Raw genomic sequence first — 21,301 nt, 5'->3', positions numbered from 1 at the left:
CTGTTGGAAAGGATTGTTATAACTAAAGGTAAAACATGTCAATAAAGCCTAGAATTAAGTACCATTCTGAATTGTAAAAATAAAACAAGTGAGAGAGTGTGAGAAAGAGGTATGAATCCACCAATAAAGTAGTAATAACACCTGAATAAAGTATACTGCAGTCAGTACAGAATGAAATGAATGTGACAGGCAGAACCAAACAGCAACATGTGCTGAAAAGAGTACTGAAGCTGGAATGTGTGTCCCAAACTCTGGATATGTTGCTCTCAGTCTGCAATATGCAGATATTATGGTTGTCTGAAATACCAAACATCCACAGTTGTCTATAGCCCTATAAAGCAAATGTAGCAGGATGATGTAGCTGAACAGAGCCATATATGAATGTGTATGAATAAATATGAAATGTATATTGATGTAGCAGTAACATTCCTATCACCAACCTGAAGTAGTTATCACATAGGAAACTATAGGCAGACCTGTAGTGTGTATATATCTGCAGCTAGTAGAAATGTACAGCATATGTATAGGTATTTGAAGTTATTAATTAAATATTTCTTCACCCAACCCTATAACCACAAATAATCCATTCCACGTGAAATGGGTATGTGCAATCACAATTAACACCCCTGGACATTTGTCCTGTTGGTTCATACATATTTGCATGTATGCTGATGCATCTGCCCTGTTCATACATCCAAACCTGATGGCCTGTTGCCATCAATCAACCCTGCATGTTGTTGGAATGTGTATTGCTGTTCAAATTATGCATGTGTTATGCTTGCTGTTCAATGGCTTGAATTTATGGGTGTTTGGTTAATGGGAATACTAATGCATGCTGTTACAACTAATTGTGAATGGTATTGTACGTTACTAACCCAAGCTGTCATAACATAATGCAAAACATAGGATGACAGGGAAGGCTGGTTCCAGCGGACCCACCTCTCCCACCTCAGCTGGCAAGTGCATCTGGCAGTAGTGCCCAGGCCGGACCCTCCTCTGGTGGCCCTGTGCCACCTGCAGGTGGAAGCGCTGCAGGGGATGGGGCTCATCCCCCTCTGCAAGCGTGGCCGGAGGAGAACATCCACTCACCCTCCATAGTGTCCGGACTGTGGTGCGTAGGGAGATCCGGCATGCTGTGCTTGGGCCCCTACGCCAGCTTGAGGCACGAGTGGCACAACTCACGGGCGTGCCAGCTGCCCGGCCTACACAGCCCCCAGCACAGCCCTGTCCTGGGCAGTGAAGGCACAGTGGCAACTGCCCATGGGTGGGGATCTCAGTTCCACTGTTGCCATCTGTGGGCTCATGGGCTCGAGATATCCAAACATCCATCCCCGTCAATTGTGTAACCCCCCCCACATGTGTCATACACCACCCCTGTATGCGTCTTGTTTGTCTTGTCTGTTAACCTCCCCAACCTACCTCCCCAGCTATACCGACTTTCTGTACCTGACATACCACTCTCACCTGAAAAAAAAAAGGACACTCTGTACCCACAAAAAAATTACGCCCCATACATAGCTGCCCATTTTGCACACATGTCTGCTGGACATGTAAACTGGCAATTACAAATGGCTGTACAACAAGTATTATTGTTGTCCTTACACCTCTCTCACCTGAAAAAAAAAAAAGGGCACTTTGTACCCACAAAAAAAGATGCCCCATACATAGCTGCCCATTTCACACACATGTCTGCTGGACATTTAAACTGTCAATTACAAGTGGCTGTACAACAAGTATTATTGTTGTCCTTACACCTCTCTCAGGGGTGGAAGGTTTCAAATTTCACACCAAATTACAAACATATGCGCAGCTGTTGCTGTTGAAGAAATGGGCAGCTATGGGCCTTTCCTACATCCCTCCTGCAAAACCCGAGCTTGTTTCCCTACTGTCCTACCCTCTTTGTGACCCCTTTTTCACCACTTTCTTATCCCCCCATTTTCTTTTCTTTCAAAGAAAATAGCACGGGTGTGCGCGAGAGTAAGCACTTTTAAGCAGTAGTAAGCAGGTGTGCGCGAAGCTAAGTGGCAGTGCGCATTAGTGACCTCCGCACAAACCAGCGTTAACCCACTTACAACTGCTTAAAAGTGCCTTAGTCACTCTGAATGACAAGGCCTGTAGTTTTCTCAGCAGCAAAATAAAATACCTCCTTTAGTCTCGAACCCAGGACCTTGGAAACACTAGTCTGCATAAATTACCACTAAGCCATGAGTGCTATACAAAAACAATGTGCTGAAAGAAATATATCATAAAATAGAGGAATTAAAGTAAAGGGAATATACAAGTCTAGTACACAAAGCATGTCATGCATATTTACTGTCAAATCTAGTGGATTTGTAAAAATGTGCTGAGAAACAGTCATGCTAGTTGGTAGCTACTAGGTAATAATGTCACAGTAGCATCTGGAAGCCACACACATACTCAGAGCAGGATAAACACTGCCGTAGTTGAATAGTTAAGAGTTCAGACATAGCAACTGTGACTGAGTTACAGGGATGTCCCTGATGTGAAAACCAATGTCAACTGTGCCCCACTGACACCCTGCCAAATGTACTAACAGTAGGCAGAAAGGTGTAACTACACATGCAATGGTAACTATGACTGACTGAAGGTATGCACCACCTGCACAGCACAAATGGTGTACTAATACATATGCTTGAAATAACCCACAGTCACAACTGCAGAGTATCAGAATATGTCACTGGAGTAACCCACTGCTATGTACCATTCCATGAGGCTGATAAAAGATGCACCGGAGAGTATCTGAGGCCTGCTCAGCAGCATGATCAAATACCCCTGTAAGTGTCAAGGCCAACACCATGGCCAGACCATACTGCATGTAGTAACACCCTACCACAACAAACACATAGGGAATTGCTGGCCAAACAGATTTAGCAAGCATTACAAGCTGTGAATGTAAATGGAAAATAGGAAAGCCATAGCAACACATAACAGGAAAGACGCCTAGCAGGCATACAAGGAGTGAATGTAAAAGCCAAATATTGAAGCCATAGCAACAGATTGCAAGAGCCACTGCTATATACCAGTTACACCACAATTCCCACAGGAAAGCACACACACCCATATACACAGTATTACTAGTCGTAGGTGTCAGTTTACATACACACGGAGAACAGGACACTGGAGGAAGGAATACTCAGCTTACAGAACAACATGCATTGCAGTGTCTACAACACAGCCTGAAATATGAGAGACATACCAACCCTTACACTCACAGAACAGTGTTCACAGCAAACCAGCATGGTCCCCACCCTGATAATCTGAAAGGGCTACACCTACCTAACAGACCTTTTTATAGCACAGGCCTGTAATCACAGTGAGAACTGCAATCACTACACAACAGGCTGCATGCAATTAGTAAATGCTGGCTAACAATTGGTGCAGAGGCCATCACATGGACATGTGCAGATACCTACAAAAGCATCCTGTACTCCCAGTCCACACATGCAATACTGTCATTGCACCTGCTGGAGGTAGAGAGAGAGAGAGAGAGAGAGAGAAAACAAAAAAAAAAAAAAAAGAAAGAAAGAAAGAAAGAAAGAAACAACAAACCTGAAACAACAAAGCAAAGAGGCAGACAGCAGGCCAAGCAACTGCAAGCCTACACAAACAGCTGCAACAAACACAGGTAATGTAAATTACTACTATAATATTCTACATACTGTGAACCCTCCAGATGTGTTATTGGTCTGTATCTATGTATATGAGGATGTGCATAGGGACGGGGACATACTGAAACTGTCACTGAAGGCTCCACATACATATGTATGTGATGGTAGCTATGTGCACATAGCAATGTAGGTTGTAGTGCAATGTACAAGTAGGTGGTACAGTAATGGGTGTTCAGCAGTACATTACTGTGTGTATACATATGTGGAACTAAAAAGGAGTATATATATATATATATATATATATATATATATATATATACATATACATATATATATAAAACATGTGTATACGTATGTATATCGAGATATGTATGTATATATATATATATATATATATATAATATGCATATATGTATACATAGATAGAGAGGGATGTAGAAATACATAGACAGATATAGTTTCACAGTGTCATAGTTTAGTACTAGCCTATCTGCAGACAGTGTATAGAATAGATTTAGAAACCTGCCCCTCTGTATAGTAGTGACACAGTGAAGACCCCCCTACATAATAGCATTAGTGTACTGTGCCTCTGTCTAGTAGTGACACAGAGAAGACCCCTGCTGTAAACCTATGATCTCCCATCCACTTGTCAAGAATGCACATGAAGAGTGTCAGTGAGGGTCTCTGCCTAACATGAACTGGGATCCTCTTCCACAGTATGGGAAGCCTCTTAGTGATGGATCTGTCCCTACAGTATGTCCTATTCATATGTGTGCTGAGGTTTAAATCCATAGCTGTCGTGCTTCTGATGGATTTGGATTGTATGAGGTGGAACATGTCCATCACTACCAGATTGGACATGGCCTACTACATCAGGCACAGATCACCCCTATGTAGGCAGTATGCTATGGAATAGAGCATGAGTTACATTAGTCTGGCAGCATATGACAGTTGTTGCAGACCCTTGATCCTCCTGGTGATGTACTCATGGGGTCCCCCTAGTTGTTGCAAGTGCCAGGTGAGGTACATACCAAATGGGGCATAGTACACAGTCATGGGCCTGATAAGGGAGGAGTATAGGGGTACAATTTTGATGTGGATGTGAATCCCTTCATGATAAGGTGGGCAAGGTAGGAAGTCCATCCAACCACTTCGGCAACGTGGGTGTCAAATGAGAGGTCAGCATTGCACAGTGTCACCAGGTCTCCGATTACTTTGTCTGTAGGTTATTGTCTATGTGATAATATGTAGGTACCTTGTCAGTCCAAAAGGGGGTGAGTATACATTACGTGGCATGCAGTGTCAGGCCATGACTCCACCACCAGTTGTTGGTGTCCGTGAGGCCTGTCAGTAGGATGTATGTGTCAGCAGGTGTATCGCCTATGGCGCCTAGTATGCAGTCATCTTTGAACATTGTCAGCCACTACCCTCCCATGTCTGCTTCCACATCTGAGAATGATATGCCGAACATGAGCAGTCCCAGGACAGAGCCCTGTGGGACACCACATGTGACTGGCTCTGAGTCTGACATGGCACGAGTGAGGTTGACTATAGGGTTTCTATCCGTTAGTTGGTTTGCAACCCATCATGTGACATATGGATTTACATGTCAGCTGTTGATCATGTCTATGATGGCAGACTGCGGTATTGTGTTGAATGCTGTAGGCAAGTCCAGGTAGGCTGTATGGACCGCTATGTCCTCAGCAATGGCTATAGTGACTGATTTGAAAAGGTCAACCAGGTTCATAAGGCAGGATCTGCCCTCTACAAAGCCAAACTGGGTGGGATCAAGTGTCTAAGTCCTCAATGTCTCTGTGTATGGGTACCATAATGATCCTTTCCATAGTGTTGCAGACCAGGCTGGTTAAGCTTATGGGGCGGTAGTTACCAGGGTCTGTAGAGGTGCCTCCTGTGTGGAGTGGGACTACTGTTGCTGTATGCCAGTGTCCAGGTACATATGCTGTAGTAAGGCTACTGCTGAATAGCATGTAATGTGCATGTGTAGCTCTTCTTGCAGTTCACGTAGCATGCAACCTGCAATACCGTTGGGTCCCATTGATTCTGTGTTTACAGCTGCGCTGAGGGTGGTTCCCAGCTGGACATCTGAGATGACAGGGAGGTTACAGTCAGCTGGGATAAGTAATTCCACATGTGTGGGTGAGGGAGTAGAGAAACCTGCACTGAACCTGTCTGCCAGACTGTTGGCATTATCTGTGTGTTCAGTGTAGCATATGTCACTGTGAACTAACTGTGAACACAACTGAGGGTTCCCACCCAGGTGTGTAACATAGCAGAGGAAGGCCTTATGGTTATCTGTAGTGACCATAGCGATGTCCCTCTCATTGTTGGCCTTGCATGTTTGTATGACAAAATGTATCATTTACTACTGCTGATGAGAGATGACGTAGCTCTATGGAAGTATGCTCTGCCGTGCAGTAGCTACCATCTGTTGTTATACAATTTGTTCAATGCTGGGGTCCACCAGACAGGACTCCTGCCCTTGGTGGAGAGGGTCATGGTTCCATTTGTGATTACATGATCCATGCTTTCTTGGAGATGTCTGTAGAAGCATATGTGAGGGTGTCTGCATTGTGGGAAGTGGATTACACTGGCCCAGTGGGCATTAAGGATACCAACTCAGTTATAAGACGTGTAAAGTTGGTATGTGAGAGGTTTCCCACTGTAGTCTGTTGTGTTGTGGGGGAGGTAAGATATGTATATCCAGGGGAATTAGTCTGTGGTCAGATGTGACTAGTGAGGGGTATACTTCCAGTGTGTAGCACATTGTCCCCATGTTTGTGATGATCAAGTCTAGTATATTATCTCCTGTTGTGGGAGAGGTGACTAGCTGTTCCATTGCATTTGACATAGTAAATTCCATGGACCTTTGGGCTAGGGTGTTTGGGGTAGAATAATGCACCCAGTGTATGTTAGGGTAGTCACACTATCCCAATATGATGGTGTGGGGTGGGACATTCATATCCTCCAATGTCTACAGGAAGGCCGACTGTGGTCCCTGAGATTGGGAGGGTGGTCTGTAACATGCTACCAGTTGTATATCAGGTTTGCCTATGGTTATCTGCACCTGGATGGTCTGTGATGCTACATGTGTTGCCACTAACCTGGAGGTGTGTGTGTCCTCCATGAATAGGGACACACCCCCTCCCTTTTTGTTTTGTCCCGAGTCCTGGGGCCAAACTGCATGATACGGGGTATAGCCTGGTACCGCTGGTGTGCTCTCAGGAGCCTTGAACCAGGTTCTCACTTACTGCACAGACATCGAGATTGGTAGAATATGTACGTACAGATATATGTAATACACACATACATATATAGATATCTGTAGAGACTTACACATATACAGATAGATCTGACTGACAACAGATATGTCTGTATATGACTATCTCTCACTCTCTGTCCCACCCCCTCACACTCACATTCACCCTGTGTCTCTCTCTCACTCTCTCCCCCTCTCTCCCCACATCTATATGTATATATCTACATCTATATATACATATTATATATACATATATACAAACAGATATATATCCATATACAGATATAAATATATCAATACATATATATATATATATATATATATATATATATATATATATATATATATATATAGATATATATATATATATAGAGATATATATATATATACATACATATATATATAGATATATAGACTGTGTGAGGCACATGTGTGCAGATGTCTAGCTACAGGTGCCTGGTGTCACAGCCATGGAGTGAACACCAGTGTGGATACTGGAGTACCATACCCCATTCAAAAACACCGACACCAGTAACCACCACATATGTACATGCCTGCCCACCACTGCATGTGTCAGGGGGGAACAGGGTCAACAAGTGTACAATAGGCTCCACATCGATATACACAGTGGCACACTAGTCCTGTAATACCTGTACTTGGAATGTGTCAGCGGACATGGTGTGTCAGCTATGGACATGTAGGTCACTGTACCCCTCCACACCCCACAATGTCCTACATGGTATATACCTCCCATGACAGCTACAGATATGGTGAAGGACACAGACATATGCAAGTAACTGTGTCAATGCACTCAAACACCACAGAGCGCACACAGACTACCTACATAGAGGTTACCACTGCTGGATATACATAGTTCTGTCACACCCATGACAGTTGTCTCCCAACCATGGTAACACCTCCAACATCCACAACACAAATTACCTATGTCTGTCGTCCTTGTCACTGCAGTATAGAGCACATGGTGGAGGTACAGGGCCCTACCCACAGATATGACATACCCTGTAGTAGACCACACAGAATTAAGAAGCAAGGCTCCCCATGAGTAGATGTCAGACATACCCCTGCTGAATGTTATGCTGATAGGCAATATGCCATATGAGTCACCCTGTTTAACTGTTTGTAAGGAGCAGCTACGATCATAACACATGTGTCACAAGGGGCACAGTAGCATAACAGTATGCTGCTGTAGGCCCAGGGCCAACAGCACACTACCTACCTAGGACACAATGCACACCCATTAACACATTGCAAACGGAATATGTGAGGTGGAATGAGTGTGCTAGTGACTGGCTGCATGTTGTGTACTGGTGTGATTGCTCACCATGACTGTCTGTCTGTCATGGTAGTGTGTGTCCTTGGTGTGAGGCCAGAGACAGGTGTGTGGGGTATTGTGATCAACACATACTACATTACCATATGTTGTGCTGTGTTGCCCTGTATGTCACTGTGGTGTAGGTAGGGTTATGGCAAGTAAGAGTAGTGTGCATTACCAGTGAAATATGTAATGTGCATTGTGTGCAGTGCATGGGCTGATAATGTTCCCCATACAGTACCTTTATTCAAACCCCCAGTGTGAGGTTGTGTATTGTACCTGAAACAGTGCGTTGACTGCTGCAGTATACTAGTCTGTTGTATGGAGTGTGCCAGGTACTGTTGCACAGTTGTTGGATGAGCACTGATATCTGATCATGTACATGTGTATCCCCCAATAGACAGACAGATGCTATATATGGTGCCTAAGTTATATCACTGCAGTCAAGTATAATGTGTATTATGTGTGCTATAGTCTGCTGACAGATATTGCTGACATATTTCCCTTCTCCTTTTCAGGGCCATGGTTCACCAGCGGAACCCAGTGTACTCCGCTGCAGAGGAAGAGGAGATACACCAGAGCCTGGTGCGGGATTTCGCTGTACTCTTTTCCCGCACCAGCCTGAACCAGCAGGAGAGGGCTGCACTGTGGCAAGTCCAGGTCCGTCGGGTAAATGACATAGGCACACATAACCGGACATATGAGCAGGTACGCCATCACTGCAGTGATTTAATTAGAAATGTCCATCAGCGTGCATCGGATATCCACAGGCAGCAGCTTGCCACAGGTGGTGGGGTGGCTAGACATCCCCCCCTCACCAGACTGGAGGGACTACTCCTGAGTGTTGTGGCTCCAGCACAGCAGCAACAACAACAGCATACATGTGTAATGATGGAGGCTGGAGCCACACAGCAGCAGGACACAGAGCGTGCAGGTAACATGCCATGTGTATAGTGACCATTCTGTACACTGTTAGGTTATGCATGTGTGAGGTGTGTCCTTGATTTGTAGCTGTTATCTTGGTAATTATTGTGCATTAGTGATAACCTCATTATCTGCAGTACACCTATGGAAGCTAACTGTTGCACTACTGAACTGTATCATGCCCACAGTATCAATGGCACAGTTGTGCCCACTGACGATAAATGTCTCTTTTCTGCAGATTCCTCGGGTGTAACAGCAAGGCAGCCTATCCATGCTGGTGAGTGTGTAATACCATTACCTTCACTACTCTGTATACTAATAGTAATAATAGGCTGAAGCAGTAGTGCTATGTGTTTGATTGCAGGTGTGTTTGTGTCTGTGGGTTGATATCTCATATACTGAGGTGTGTGCATGTGTGCATGTGTGCATGTGTGCATGCGCGCATGTGTGCATGTGCCCATGTGTGCATGTGTGCATGTGTGCATGTGTGCATGTGCGCATGTATGCATGTGCCCATGTGCCCATGTGTGCATGTGTGCATGTGCCCACGTGTGCATGTGTGCATTTGCCCATGTGTGCATGTGTGCATGTGTGCATGTGCCCAAGTGTGCATGTGTGCATCAGTGGTGGCATTGTGTACACATTGTAAACTGTGTTTCCTATCTTACTCCCACAGGTTCTGGTGCTGCTCTGGTGTCATGCAGCAGGGAACCTGAATCAGCTGCTGTGGATAGTGATGATGATACCCGTGTAATGGCACAGGTAGGTGTGCCAGGGTCCGTCATTGGTCAGCCAATCGACACCACACAGCTGTCGACCCCATCAATGCGCACAGTCATCCTGCCAATACATCCTTTGTCACCAATGTCCCTAAGTGATGGACAGGATACAGTGGGCATTGAACAGGCTAATGTGGTACCGGTGGCACATGCATCCCCACACTGCAGCCATGGCCAGGGCCCTGACACGGTACCACACAGGCAGACGTCCATGAGTTCTCGTGGGAGCATCCGTGGGCGTACCGCCCCTGTCAGACGTGCCCACAGAGGTCTTTCAACCCCAGCTATGTTTTGGGCTGTAATGCAGGCACAGTCACATATGGAACGGTACACCAGACAGGGTCTGAGGGAGCTGAGAGCATGTCACACGGCCATGAGTGACAGTATGCGTGATGTTGCGGCTGCCATCTGCAACTTCACCGAGGTCATTGACAGACGTTGGGGGGACACATTAGATCTGTTCCACAACTATATGTCCATGAGCCAGGGCAATGGTGGACAGTTGAGGTGTCGACGTGGCCGTATGCCAGCAACAGCAGCAGCTGGCAGCCGTCGCGAATGACAACAGGGCCGTGGCTGCTCACATAGTGCCAGCAGCAGCCCCAGCAATGCTGGGTCTGTGCTGTCATCGGACCGCCCCAGGAGAACATGTGCATGTGGTGCTGGACAGTCCCAATGGGGACCTGTCTCCAGTCAATGAACACCTGCTTCTGATGACAGTACCCAGTCTGGCTTGGTACCTGATACGGTCCGTAGCACCCCTGCCAGGCACAGGTACCATGTCCGTGGCCACAGGCAGTGATCTGTATGTCCTGGCAGGTACAGTCTGTGGCTGTCCACAAACACCTGTATATGGCAGCCATGAGGTGGGACTGTGTGCATTCATACACACATGCAAAGTGATAACACCTAGGGCTACCGCATACACGCACACACTGCATCAACATTGCCCCATCTTGTACTGCTGTCCCTCACCAACACACACACACAGACATGTCAATTGGTTGTATCAGTGGCAGACTCAGGCATACCAGGTACACACCCTGTGCATATGATGAAACTGTGCCACCTCCTGCAATCTGTAACATCAGTGCAGGAACAGGTTAACATGGTGCTGATGCACAGGGTAACTACATAGACATATTGTAATAGTATAATGTTGACAACAGTACAGTGTAATTATAGCATTGTGGGTATATACCAGCATGCCTGATGCAGTTACAGTATGAATGTCATTGTATTGTTTTGTACACCCATACTAATTACCACAGTGTTCTGTCTGCACATCTTTGCATACTGGTGGTGAGGCTGTGAAGGGATGGCCACCTACATAGGTAGCACAGGGGATACAACAATGTACATATTGATACTCAATGATGGCCATGTCAACTGCGAGTTGCATGCTGTCCACACTTGACTCTACAATGCAGATGTTTCAAGATGTTGATATCTGTGCAGTACTACACAACAGGTTCAGGGCTCACAAGAGCACACTAACACTACAAGGTCACACCTCATACCATGCATAACAGCACCAAAACACAGAACTAACTATGACAGGAGGGAGAGTGTCCATACATGTCAAGGATACTGTGGTACCAGGACAGGTAGCATACATCATACTACATCTGGAACTGCTGAGTGAGGGCTCAGTGTCTGTTATTGGACATGTGTATTATTACAGGTACGAGCACTTGGGTATCAGGCCAGTTATTCAACATTACGAAGGTACATGGTCTATACACTTGTGGGGGTTGTGGCTGGACCCAGCCCGTCTGACCTGGGAATGTCTGGGTACTGGCTTAGAGTGCCTGCATATATGCACTGTTACATACTGGAAGTCGTACACCTTGTTTGTTGTAGCATAGTCTACATACAGGCCTGCTGACTGTAGCTTTGTTTGTATGCATGTTTGCCTGTTATGTTCCTGAAACACTGATTCCACCTGCAGTGCAGATATACAGTGCCTCTGTGGATCCCTAGTGACATCTGTGTTGCTTACTGTACTGATGTCCATGTGTCACTTGACAGAACGTCACTGTTTGTCCTGTTTTCATATAGCTTGCCTGTAACACATTGCATATGTCTTACCTCACATTTGCTCAAGACAGCATTCATATATGCCAGCACTGACAATTCAGAAGCACTACACCCTCACATAGTCACCTTGAGTACCTTGTTCCCCATTGGCCCTCTGTGTCATTGCTTAGTATGGGAGTCACAATGCTATGGTAGCATGTGCAAAGGTCACCTGTTGATCTACTCTCAGGTCCAGTTGGTGAATCTGTGAGTCATGTGGCAATGTTACAGCTGCCTTATGTACACAGACAACCCTCTCCCCTTCCCATACATGTACAACACATGTGAGAAATGCAACCACATAGCCAAACTGGTGGCTAAGCTCTGTTTACACAGCACTGGCATTCCCTGTCAGGTGAAGTGGGATACTACAGTGAATACAGTACCAGTCTCCCATAGACCTGCCACGACCACAATCCAAACACAGACACACACAGGTACATTATTGGGCTCTCAGAATAGCATCCTGCCTGAGCAGCTGACACCTGCAAAGCAGACACACAACCAAACATTACACCAGAGCAGTGCACATGCAACACATAGCTCACAAAGCCTGTGTGCCAAACTGTGTCAGGCCATACGGCTAGACAACACACCTGCTACGGTTGTATGAGGTACCTCTATTGACACGTACACAGTGGTCCTGCTCCCAGGCTGAACAAGGTGACGGTTATGCTGAGCTGCCCATCGGGCACTATGATCCACCACATAACACAAGCAAAGCAGTGACTCCAGGCCATGTAGTAGTATGACTCAGTCATTGTCTGTGCCAGTGTGTATGACCTCTGATGCACCTCCCTGGACTACATGTTAGGGGACATGGAGGGGCTCTCTGAGGTTGTGGCACAGGCTGGTATGACCCTGGCTTTGGGTAGCATCTCACCCTCACCATGAATGCTGCCACAATATGTAGATAGGATCATCGGTTTCTGCACTTAACGTATCTTTCAGTGACATCCAAAGGGGATCCAATGCCTGTCAGTGTGGGATTACATGCTGGACATGCCACATTGCTTTGCTTGGGACAGCTTGCACCTGTCACCCATGAGCCGTTGTATATTGGCAGAGGCTGTTGCTACACACATACTGCCTTTGTATGCAAGGCTGACATTACATAGTCACCTACACAGGTATCACATGGGATGGGACACTAATAGCAATGCTACTCAACAGCAGCAGTGTAAACCTCAAGATGCATGCAGTGGAAACTGTCTTTAGCATGGGGTACAGCAATATCCATGCAGTAACAGACCCCTGGTATAAGGCTCCCAGGTGCACACCATCAGTGCCAGGTCATTCCTGATACCATGCTTGTCATCCCCTACACATGCACCAAAAGAGAACAGGGGGGATGTATCCAAAGGCACCTCAGATACACACACCCCCAGGTTGGTGGCACTGCACAAAGCATCAGAGCCTCTCCATGTGCAACACACAGTGGGTTAGACTGCCTTCAGGTTCATAGCCTGGCACACACCACACTCCCATACCCAGGAAACCCACTTGGCCTTCCTGACAACACTGGGAATATGACAGTCTCTACACACACCATTATATGGTTGTACTGCAACTACCCAAACATATAGTGTGAGCATTATTCTAGCTGCAAGACCCTATCTGAAGGTGTGTTATCATTCATTCCCTGCATTGCTATGGAACAACTTGTTACCACTCCCACAAGTGGTGACAACATACTGCACCTGTTCATCACCAACATGTGGACTATATGCTCCAGACCAATCATGTATCCCTCGCTGGTGGGATGACACCATCTGCAACCCACACTGTATAGTCACATACCACATGCAGGCCCTGCACAGAACACCCCAGTCATACAGTTGTCTGATGCATATTCCATGTATTCACATGAGGCAGGCTTCGGACATGGGAACTCTTGCAGTTCACAGGTACATATGTGTAGGTGGCACACACATACATCATGTGTGCATTGACATTACTGATATAATGTATGTCATGCAATATTGGGAACAACACCCCACACACATGGACAAACTGTGTGACAAAATTGCACATGGCATGTGTAGGATACAAACCCCTACCTAACTATGTTAGATTACTTCTGATAGTCGCATTAGCAGAGTGCGCTATTTGCATTACTGTGGGGGGATTATTTTCTCCTGCTGTACTTATAGGGTGCTGACATCATCAGTGTTTAGACAGTGGAATATGCAGCATGTTTTGTGTAGTAACAGTTGCTAAAAGGGACATTTCTCTTACACATGGAATTGCACACACTACTCCCCCATACACAGTCACACACACACACTGTGCACTTGCAGGATTTAAACCCCTACCTAATTATGTTATGATATTAACGAGAGACGCATTAGCAGAGCACGCTATTTGCATTACTGGGGGGTTTGCTTTCTCCTGCTGTACTTATAGGGTGCTGACATCATCAGTGTTTAGACTGGAATATGTAGCATGTTTTGTGTAGTAACAGTTGCCAAAAGGGGCATTTCTCTTACACATGGAATTGCACACACTACTCCCCCATACACAGTCACACACACACTGGGCACTTGCAGGATTCAAACCGCTATTTAACTACGTTATGACACTAGTGAGAAACGCATTAGCAGAGCACTCTATTTGCATTACTGGGGGGGGGGATTGTTTTCTCCTGCTGTACTTATAGGGTGCTTACATCATCAGTGTTTAGACTGTGGAATATGCAGCATGTTTTGTGTAGTAATAGTTGCCAAAAGGGACATTTTTCTTACACATGGAATTGCACCCACTACTGTATACAGTCACACACACACTGGGCACTTGCAGGATTCATACCCCTATCTAACGATGTTATGACATTAGTGAGAGACGCATTAGCAGAGCGTGCTATTTGCATTACTGGGGGGATTGGTTTCTCCTGCTGTACTTATAGGGTGCTGACATAATCAGTGTTTAGACAGTGGAATATGCAGCATATTTTGTGTAGTAATAGTTGCCAAAAGGGACATTTCTCTTACACATGGAATTGCACACACTGCTCCCCCATACACAGTCACACACACACTGGGCACTTGCATGATTCAAACCCCTACCTAACTATGTTATGAGACTTGTTAGAGATGCAGTAGCGGAGCACGCTATTCTCATTACTGGGTATAGTTTCTGCTCCTGACATATGTATAGTGTGCTGACATCAGTATGGATGAAGAGGTATGTACATCTGTTACTATCCATCAGTAAGGGGGAGAGCATATCTATGCATTAACTTTGCACAGGCACAGTGGCCTACTGTACTGTGGAGGCAGATGGCAAATACACTGTGGATAGCCTTCTGTATTCCCTAGGGACAACAGTCAGGTATTGCACTCTATGGCCATATGTTTACCTGTCAGATGCACGTATGTGTTGCTCATATACTGTTTGTGGGTCTTTATTGCCATAGCCTTCCCTATCTCTATAAACAATGTGTGCACTGTGGGAGATGTTTGCATATGAGTGGGATCCAGTACTTTACTTATGGCTCTGTTGTAACTTCACTGTGTGCACTGGGCAGATGTCTGTATTGTGGGAGGTTCCTGTGTTAACACATAGAAATGCCAGATATGTGTGTGCAACTGCTGAACTGTGACATGGCCTAAGTGTGTGAGCATGCCCAGTTCACAGTTTGTATGGCTTCTTGACTGCCACATCCCATTTATCTAAGTGTGCGAGCATACCCAGTGTGACTTTTCCTTATGTTTGGATCTGTGGACCACCACATTTCTGTTTGTGTGTGGATGCCATCTATATATCACATGTACAGTTGAGTGTTGGACATCTGGTTGTGTTCTTACTGCCCAACTGCTGTGTGTCTAGTCATTATGCTGTGCCTGCAGGGTTGCCATGGGATAGTTTGCATACAGTTGTCATCATCCTTTCCTGCTGACCAAACAGTTGTATTGTTGTATAGTGTACTGGTGCAAAACTTTCACTGTGGTGGACAGTATAATCGGTTTCAGTCCTGTCACTGCTTGTAATGTTTATAGTGAGCACACCAGACTGGTTGAGGGCCAGTTGTGCAGATATGACCATGTTGCATTCTGTTCAGATATGGACAGCTTAGTACATGATTGTCCGACATTGTTAATGTATTCCACAACTTGTGTGGACAGTGGCAAACAATGGCCATGTGCCCTAGTCCATTTGTAATGCTAGTCAGAGAGTGTTTGTCCTTCAACACACATTTACTGGTGTTTGCCATGACATATGTCATGGTTAGTGTGCTGTGCCTCTGTCTACCCATGACATACAGGTGATATCCAGGGTACAACTGCCATCTCCCATCCAGTCATCATGATTCCTCTGGATGACAGTCACTGAGGGACTCCCTGGATATCCTGTAGTGGGAGTTTAGTCGTGAGTAGAGTGAGCTTCTGGGTTGTGGACCAATCAGTACAGCATGTCCTGTTTATGTCTGTGCTGGGGTTCAGGCCTGTCAGCTGCATAGGTCACCAGCATTCAGTGTTTACATGGTGCCAAATGTCCATTGATACCAGGTTGGTCATGGCTCTATACATCAGGCACAGTTTACCTCCAGCCAGGCAGTATGGCACTGTGTGGAGCTGCAGTTACTTTACTCAGGCGACACATGGCATCTGTTACAGCTCTGCGATCCTCCTGGTGGGGTATTTGTGTGGTCATTCCAGTTGCTGCAGGTGTCTGCTATGGTACATCCCTGAAGGGCCATTGTACACAATTGTGAGGCTGCTGATGGATGACTGGAGAGGCACATTGACCTACCCTACCCAAGCTGTGCTTACCTTCATGATTAGGTGGGTATATGGTATGTTTCTGTAACCACTACAGACACATGGTTGTCACAAGCAGGATATCTATCACCTTGTGTCCCCAGGTCTCTTATTGCTCCTGATGTACTTACTGGGTTAACACCTATGTGGTAATTTCTGGCCATGTACTGTGTTTCCACAGGGGTTGACTATACCCTATTCTGCATTTAGCTTGTTGACATGGCTGTGGCACCACTTGTGTGTTTCTATGTGTGCCTTTTGTAGGTTGCTTGTGTCAGCTGGAGGGTCCGATATGGTGGCCAGTTTGTCGTCCTCTGCAAACCTGTTCAGACAGAGTCCTTCCATGTTGGCCTGTACCTATGTGACATATATAGCATACGAGAGGGATCCCAGGACCATTCCTTGTGGGATGCCAGTTGTACCTGGTTTGCAGTCTGCCATGGCTACAGCATGTCTGCCAGGTCAGTTCTGTCCTTGAGTTGGTTTGCAACCCATCTACTTGCATAGGGGTTTATAGTTAGGCTGGTGAGCTTATCTGTACCGCCAACTAGGGTATTGTATGGAAGGGTTTAGCAAGGTCCAGATAGGCTGTGTGATCGACATTCCCCACATCACTGGGCTTGGTGCATGTTTCACATGAGTCAGACATGTGTACAGGTCAGGATCTGCCCTATGACACTATGACAGCCACACTGGGTAGGGTCCAATGTCTGTAGGTACCCAATCTCATTATTCATGGGATCCATGATCATCCTCTCCATTACTATGCCAACCTAGATATTCGGGGTTGAGGGGTGATAGTTTGCAGTATCCATTCAGGCACCCCCTTTGTGGTGTGGGACCACTGTTGCTGTACACCGCTCTTTGGGTACATATCCTGTGGTAGGACTGATAGTGCACAGTAATGCTATTTGCTGTTCCATTCTTCTTACAGTACTTGTTGGAGACAACCCAGGACACCATCTGGTACCATTGATGCTGTGTGCTGTGCTTTGTGGATGCTGGCTGTTACCTCAGCATCTGCAATGTTGGGGGGCCAGCACTCTCCTGGCATAGATATTTGGCAGTTAGGTGCTGGTGGGGAATTTGCAAAGAATCTGTTAGGTAGGATGTTGGCAATGTGTGTGGGTTTGGTGTATTGTTTGTGATATTAGAGTGCTGCAGAGCATATCTGTGGATTATCACCATGGTTCCTACCATCAGGTAGGACAACTGTGTAATAATCCTTTGTGTCCTGCACAATCTGTATCATCATAGGTTCATAGGTTCATACTAGGCTATCTGCCCTGGCCTTGTTTGAGCACGGACATACTGTGTGTGGGTCTCAACACCCCTTGCAATGTGCATATTATGCCCACGTAGGGTTTACTTTCCTAGATGTGACACAGGGATGTCCCCCAGTGTACACCTGCTATCTCCCATGCACTTCAACGGATTTCTCTTGTTGAGTTTGTGTGTGGAGCTCAGCTTATCATGGACTTGGATTCTGCTCCAGAGTGTCCTGAGCCTCTGGGCTATGGATCTGTCCCTCCAGCACATCCTATTAATCTATGTGTAGAGGTTCAGATATCTCACTGTGGTGTGTCTGCTGGATTTGGGGTTTCTGCAGTGGAGCATGTCCATTCATTCTGGATTGGGCATGGCCTTGTACATCAGGCATACATCACCTCAGACTGTGCAGTATGCTTCTGAATTGGGCTGTGGTTTCTTCAGCCAGGCTGCAGATGTCCAATGTTTGGACCCTTTATCCTGTTGGTGAGGTACATTTGGGGTCTTTCTGACTGCTGCATGTGTAAGGTAAGGTACATGGGAACTGGGGCATAGTTGTCACATATGGGCCTGATAAGGGAAGGGTATGGGGGCACAGTGACCTCTGTAGCTCTACATGTGCATCCTTTCATATTAAGGTTGGCAATATAGCAGGTCTTCCTGGCCACCTTGGCAATGTGTGTGTCACATGACAGGTTACCGTCCACTTGTGTCCCTAGGTCCATGACTACTTCTTCCATACATAATGGATTGCCACCTATGTCATACTTTGTGTGTGCCTTGTTTGGTATTTGTTGGGACATTCATACTCTGAAGTGTCTTCAGGAAGGCTGGCTGGGGTACCTGGGTTTGTGTGTGAGATCTGTAGCAGGCTTCAAACAGGTACACAGTTTGAGACAGTGTTACTCGCCCATGGATAGTCCATGCTGCTTCTTGCTGTGGTACCAACCTGGGGGTGTGGTTATTCTTGATAATTACTGGTAGCCACACACCTATTGTCATGTGTTCCATGTTTTGGAGCTGTAGAGCATGGTATGAGGCATAACCTGGTAGTATTGGGTGCTCTTCTGGGCCTTGCCCAGGTTTCTGTTACAGAACACATATTACCATTCTCCATGCTGTGGTCGGTTTGGTCTGCATGCAGCTTGCAGGTTAAACTTCTGGCATTGGGTAGCATTATGTCCAGGTTATTATCCCTTGTGCTACCTATGTTGGTGGGTTTGTGTTTCCAGACTTACCTATTCCAGGCACAGTGGGGATAACAGCAGACTTTGCCAGTATCTACACAGCCAGGTGTGCTGGGTGCATGCCATCCCTAGCAGGTGGGGCATCATGTCTTGCTCGGCATGTCAGCCCAGGCTGTCAGCCATGTGTTCTCCCTTGCTAACAGCAATACCTCAGCCAATTATTGTACTTGATCTTGTTGTCTTCATAGTGTGGCATCATGCTTGGTGAGGGTGAGATGTTAGGTTGGGTCTTCATGTTTGCATATACTAGATGGTGTTACATTGCTTAACACATGGCAATCATGACTCAGGTGGTGCTGCAGGGCTGCCTCTGTCGGATGCACATAGTACACTCCCTGTACATGTTTGAGAGCAGGTTATGTCATGTTAGGCATCCCTGTTACTATATGAGTGAGTCAGAGAGGGGTATCATTCCCAGGGTTCCTACTGAGCCAGTGTATGTGCTATGCGTTGCCTCTTTGCCAAGGCCAGGACATACTGGGCATGCCTCCTTCTGCATACTGGGGCAGGCTCAGGTTGTTCCTCCTCTCAGTCATGCTCTGCCTGTGATGGCCTTGGCAATGGTGGGGGGCTGTTTGGCCCGGCCCTGCAGCTGTTTTTGCAGGATCATATTATGTTGCATAGTACATACCAACCATGACAATTTGGGTACATGTAGATGGTGAGTACTGCAAGGCTCCACCAGATGTGTCCAGACACTGGAACCGTGACTTGAGCAGCCCAAACACACGCTCTATTACATTACGTGTTTGTGCGTGTGCCTCATTATGGCATTCCTGTTCAGGTGTGTGTGCGTTTCTGATGGGTGTCATCAGCCACGGCTCCAGTGAATAACCTGCATCCCCCACTAGGTGTCCATGTGGAATGTCCCCATTGGCAAATGTCTGGTACAGCTGCGTCAAATGCCAGATATGGGAATCATGGTAGCTCCCAGGGCAGCCAGCACACACATTAATTATTATGCCCTGGGCATCACACATGACCTGGTAGTTGATGGAGGGGAAGCCCTTGCGGTTAATGTAGGCCCTACCCCGCTCACCGGCTGGTGCTTTGATGCGTATGTGCCGTGCAGTCTATTGCACCCACTACCTCAGGGTATTCCGCTATTTGCTGGAAGAGACGCATATTGCTGGCCAATACCTCACGGGCATTGGGGAAATATACATGATCACCGACATGTGCTGACATGGCATCCAGGAACTGGTGCAGTACCCTGGATGCTGATGCCTGTGATATCCCCTTCATATCACCAGTTGGTCTCTGGAAGGTACCTGTTGCTAGTATTCTTAGGCCAACACATACCTTGGTTTCCACTGGGATGGGTTCCCCTCTGTTGGTTCTGTGTGTGAGGTGTGGCCTGCACAGCTCAACAATTTGCTGCAGGAGGTCTCTGTCCACTCTATAGCGCTCCACTATCTCCAGCTCATGTAACCCCTGGTAGGTGACCCTGGGCCTGTACACTCTTCTCTGTCTCCTCACTGTGGGTTGTCTGGCAGCATTTCCATTGTCACCACCCTCAGCAAGTCTCCTATGTCTCCTTATGACAGCTATGGCAGCCCCTAGCATGTTTGGTCTGAGTGCAGCTTTTTCAGTTTTCACTTCTACTAGCTTACTCCTGTCTTGCAGTATCTCTTGAGAGAAACATACTGCAATGCTGTTTGCAGTGTTTTAAGTGCTGGGCTGGGCTTGTATTCTGCCTGTGTAATTGCCTGCTTCTAATTGTTTTCACCTGCTACCTCTACAGGTATTCCCTGCTAGTTTCCTACTATTTCTTCTGCTTCCTTTTTCTCTCTGTTTCCTCAGGGGGGAGCAGCGCGCATACCAGCGAAAACACGCTTACAGTGGCTACCATGCGTGCACATATGCTTACACGGACTAGAATCTCTTTATTCGGGTTAAAACACGCATGCACCAGTGCAAACAGGTCTGCAGACCTTTAAACAGGCTCCTACATGCTTACTCTGCCTTACACGCGTGCACTCTGTCTTACTCGTGCCTCCCAGA

This window comes from Protopterus annectens, chromosome 12.part0 (assembly GCF_019279795.1).
Source record: "Protopterus annectens isolate FY-2018-M chromosome 12.part0, PAN1.0, whole genome shotgun sequence".
Classification (NCBI taxonomy): Eukaryota; Metazoa; Chordata; order Ceratodontiformes; family Protopteridae; genus Protopterus; species Protopterus annectens.
The sequence above is the reverse complement of the archived record's forward strand: the minus strand, read 5'-3'. Positions refer to the sequence as shown.